Raw genomic sequence first — 5,478 nt, 5'->3', positions numbered from 1 at the left:
CCTCCCCCTCTCCCATGTCCTCCCGGAACTGTCAGTCCTGTTGTTTTCTCCTCCAGATTGTTCATCCAGCCTGTCCTTTCCAGACAGACCTGCGGAGACAACAACATGCACAAAAACAAGACAGAACAAAACCAATCAACTCTTATAAAAATCCTTACATCAATTGTATCAAGCACATTTGTATATATGTTTCCATCATCATTTTTAAAATATTTTCTTTCTACTGGAGCCCCTGGTATCATTCCTCTTTTCCCCCCACCCACTCCCACCGTCCCACCCTCATGAACCCTTAATAAATTATAAATTATCATTATTTTGATATCTTACACCATCCGCTGTCTCCCTTCACCCGTGTTTCTTTTGTTTGTCCCGCTTGGGGAGCAGTTTATAAGTCGATCATTGTAATCAGTTCCCCCTTTCTTCCCCTCCTTCCTCCACCCTCCCATTACCCTCATGGTGTCGCTGCTCCCATTATTGTTCCTGAGGGGTTTATCTGTTCTGGATTCCGGGTGTTGAGAGCTCTTATCTGTACCAGTGTACATGCTCTGGTCTAGCTGGATTTGTAAAGTAGAACTGGGATCATGATGGGTGAATAGGGGGAGTATTAATGAACTAGAGGAATGTTGTGTGTTTCATTGGTGCTATACTGCACCCTGGCTGGCTCATCCCTCCCTTGTGAGCCTTCTGTGAGGGAATGTCAATTGTTTACAGATGGGCTTTGGATCTCCATTCCGACCCCCTCGTTGGCATCAAAATGATTGTTTGGGGTATTCGCATGGCTGATAACTGATCCCGTCGACACCCTGTGATCACACAGGCTGATGTGCTTCTTCCATGTGGGCTTTGTTGTTTCCCTGCTAGATGGTTGCTTGTTTAACTTCAAGCCTTTACGACCCCAGACATTATATCGTCTAATAGCCTTTCTTTCACCATCAGTTTTCTTTACCACATTTGGCTTATGCACCGATTTTGACTTCCGTGATCGTGTCAGGAAGGTGAACATCACAAAACGCCAGGTTATTAGAACAAGTATTCTTGCATTGAGGGAGAACTTGAGTAGAAGCCCAATGTCCATCTGCTACCTTGATATTTAACCTATTAATATATGCACATAGATCTATTTCCCCATCATCCTATAGAAATATATTTACATATGTACATGCCTGTATTTAGACCTCTATGAATGCCTTTTGTCTCTTAGTTCTTTTCTCTATTTCCTTTGACTTTCCTCCTGTCCTCCGGTGGGATATTCTCAAGATTGCATTTTTACTCTCATGGATTTGGTTTCAGTTCTTCACTTTTGATCTCTACTTGCATATGAGCAGTTGGTGATGATTTGTCTCACAGTCAGCCCTGGCCTAATTTCAGCTGATGCTATTGAGCTTCTCCATAGTCCCTTCCCACAGGCACAGTCAATTTGATTCCTGGGTCTTTCTTCTGGTGAGGTTCATGGACATAGTCACCGTTTACATTGTTGAAAAAAAAAAGGTGTTTGCAATGAAGAAGTTGTTAATCTTGAAAAATTCTATCACTCAACTTCCAGCTCTGTTTCTATCACTTAGGACCTATTTTCGAGCTATCAGTTCTTCTTTGTATCCAATGTTTACATCTGTACTTTGTGCCTTTTATCGTCAAATAATATTCTATTGTATGTACTGTGCATACTCATGTATAAGCTGTTTTTCAGCACATTTTTAAATGCAGTTTTTGTGGTAAAATTGGGTGCCTCAGCTGATATTCAGGTTGGCTTATACTCGAGTATATACAGTATGTCCCATTGGTCCATTGATTGATCAGCTGACGGACATTTGTACTGTTTCCACTTTGGGGGCTTACTCGCTAATCTATTTTTTGGATCATATGCCAGTGCATTGCCAATAGCTTTGTTGTAAAGGTTGACATTGGGAAATGTGAGTCCTTCAACTTTTTCCCGTTTTTCAAGATTGCGGTGGCTCTTCTGGGAGCCTAGCTTTTTCATATAAATGTCAATATCAGCATGTCAATTTCTGCAAAAAGGCATCTCATATTTTGATAGGGATTTTATTAAATCTCAAGATCAATTTGAGGAATATTAACATGTTAGCAATATTCACCTCCCAATTCATGACACGGGATGTCTTTACTTTAAAAGATTGTGATTGTCTTCTCCAACAGCCAGGAAATTAAAGAATTGCCTGAAATTATGTTTGACAAATCCTCTCAGGCAAAGTAGTCTTTGCATTGGCATAGCCTCCGAAGTCTGGTGAACTACCAACAGCCTTGCCAGTCTAGTCTTCCAGGGACCCTCCAGACAAGTCAAAGGATGACAACTGTTTGGAAAGGAGTCTTGGAAAGAGCTCCCGAATGATTCTGCTCCCTCTGTTGGTTGCTGGGCTACAAGTGGGGGGTCTGGTTTTTCTATGCGATCAGACACCTGGTGAGTTGGGCGTGGGACCAGGACAAGATGAACGACCACAAAGTGCACCGTGCTCCCCAAGCCAGCTATAGTTCTCTTTTAAATGTTTGTGTGAAACTATACACACGACGCTGGTTGCCAGCTGTTTTTCTTCTCTAAAAACTCCCTGGATCTCTGCGAACGTTTGAGTAACGTTTTGAATCCAGCAAAATTCATGTCGCCGTGTCTAGGAGTGAGTCATCTCGTGCCTCTTCCACAATACAGAACGCTCTGTGGGGCCCATCCTCTGCCACGGTCACTGATGGCATTGTCTGGAAATCCCTTGGATGTGTTCTCCGCATGTACTTTCCTTGGGGCATAAGCCAGATGACAAAAGTTATCATGGGCATCATGAACTTGAAGTCTCTAGGGGTGGCCAGCAATTTCCTCAAAACCGCGGGCCAGCCCCGAGAGCTACAGGCCCAGAGCAGAGAGCAGCACATGCGAGGGGTGACAAAGCTGCTGTGGGTGTGGATGCTCCTTTCCTCACCTGTGTTTCACACAGACGGGGCCAAGATAAGCAGAAGGGCTGATATGACTATATCCACCACAGGCACCCATAGGCAGCGTCTCACTACCCAAATGGCAAAGATCTATCAGGATCCATTCACCTGCACATGACAACTTCAAATGTCCCCTTTTGCCATAGAAAAAACTTCTAGGGAGATGGAAAGGCCATTAATATTTCCAGTCCTTGGCTCAATCTCAGTTTATCAAAAAGGGAATACTAGAGGTACCCTGGATAGGATCTTAGAACAGAAAGTGGAAATTAGGGTAAAATGAGTGAAATCTAATAAAGTGTGAGATTTCGTTCACAAAACTGTACCATGGTGAGTTCATTTGTTATGACAAGTGGCCCATCATGATATAAGATGATTGCATTCGTGGAAATGCAGTTTGGGGTATCCTAGAATTCACTGACCTATCTTTACAACTTTTCTGTCCACCCAAAACCTAGTCCAAAAAGAGAGGGTATCCAAAATCCACAGGTGCAGGATAGCAGAGCCCCGGGCACATCCCCCTTTATCCTCCACTTCCTCTCCATAGACACACACCAGAGCTCCCTCTCGTTCCCTTTTTGGGCTGCCTTCCAGAGAATGAAGCAAGGCAAGAATCACTTCTGATCCATCCTCCTTATGGTCACCGCACAGTTGTTTCTACTGGAAATGGATCTGGCTCTAGGAAAATGGAAAATCTGATGGCATTTTCAGTCCCTGATCTCTGTAGAAGCACTAATGCAGCTGCTCCTTTTCAGTCTCTCCAAGGGAGAGGATACACGGCCTCCCAAACTCACAGGCTCAAGGGAAGGGAGACCTATAAAGGAGATGCTGGCATTAACAGGGAAGAGTTGATTGTCCGGCTTCTGTCCTGCTCCAAACCAACACCAGATAGCACTAGTCTTCAAGTAGCTGCCCCTTGTCAATCAAAGCAAAACTCAATCTTGCTCAATTTCCCTTTCTCTAGATTTTCCTCTGCAAACAGCTAAAGAAGAGCAGATCAGGGATGCCATGAGGAACTCCAGGCCTCTACGTCTATAAGGAGGCAAGGAAAGCAAACATCTTAAAGCAGAGAAGTTGTATTTGGGAGTGATAAAATGAGGTCTAGAGTCCCAGAGGTCCATGACAAAGGAGCTACTTTAAACAGAAAAAAAATAGTTCTGTTACTGCCCCTCTGCTGCCCCAATGTGGACATCTCAAGTTCCCATTAGGGTCCCTGCCATCGCTCTTTCTCCATTTCAATTTTCTTCCATCCTAGCACTCCAGTCTTGGGTCTTTCTTGATGTATTTTCTTTCTAAATCACCACACATTCCCTCCCCACCCCGCTCCTGCCAAATAGCAGGGCAAGGGGGAGAAATTCGGCACCATGAGCCTCTAGTGAGGCCCTAAGCCATCGATGCTGATGAAGAGAGAAAGGAAGGTTGTGCAAAAAATCAAATCATTGTGTGCTCACCTTACTGATATGATCGCTGAAGACAAATGTGCTCACCTTCCTGATACAATCGCTGAAGACAAGTGGGTACATAAGCAAAAGTGGTGATGAAAACTGATGGTGTCCGGCTATCAAAAGATATAGTGTCTGGGGTCTTAAAGGCTTGAAGGTAAACAAGCGGCCATCTCGCTCAGAAGCACCAAAGCCCACATGGAAGAAGCCCACCAGCCTGTGTGATCACAAGGTGTTGAATGGATCAGGTATCAGGCATCAAAGAACAAAAAATCAAAGCATTGTGAATGAGGGGGAGTACAGAGTGGGAACCCAAAACCCATCTGTAGGCAACTGGACATCCCCTTACAGAAGGGCCGCAGGGAGGAGACAACCCAGTCAGGGTGCAGTATAGCAACGATGAAACCTACAACTTCCCTCTATTTCCTAAATGCTTCTTCTCCCCCACCCCCACCCCACTATCATGGTCCCAATTCCTCCTTACAAATCTGGCTAGACCAGAGGATGTACACTGATACAGATAGGAATTGGAAACACAGGTAATCCAGGACAGATGATCCCTTCAGGACCAGTGCTCAGAGTGGCAATACTGGGAGGGTGAAGGGAGGGTGGGGTGGAAAGGGGGAACCGATTACAAGGATCTACATATAACCTCCTCCCTGGGGGACGGACAACAGAAATGTGGGTGAAGGGAGTGGGTAAGATATGACATAATAATAATGATTTATAAATTATCAAGGGTTCATGACAGCATGGGGAGAGGAGAGGGAGGGGAAAATGAGGAGCTGATACCAAGGGCTCAAGCAGAAAGCAAATGTTTTGAGAATGATGATGGCAACAAATGTACAAAGGTGCTTGACACAATGGATGGATGTATGGATTGTGATGAGAGTTGTACGAGCCCCCGATAAAATGACTTTTCAAAAGAGAGAGAAAGAAAGGAAGGTTCTGTAAGCTAGAGATACAGAACAACAGTGACCTTGGAAGCAGAAGCTACTTGAATGGGCAGCAGAGTCCCTGTTCCTTTGTCCCTGCTACTTTTATCTGGGGCAGCTGTTAACTTGTCTGGCTATAAAGGTGCTGGCAGACAACCTCCCTCTGT

The sequence above is a fragment of the Echinops telfairi genome, unplaced genomic scaffold (assembly GCF_000313985.2).
Source record: "Echinops telfairi isolate 266 unplaced genomic scaffold, ASM31398v2 ScPeMD7_20;HRSCAF=75, whole genome shotgun sequence".
In the NCBI taxonomy this organism is placed as follows: Eukaryota; Metazoa; Chordata; class Mammalia; order Afrosoricida; family Tenrecidae; genus Echinops; species Echinops telfairi.
This window is presented reverse-complemented; position numbering follows the sequence as displayed.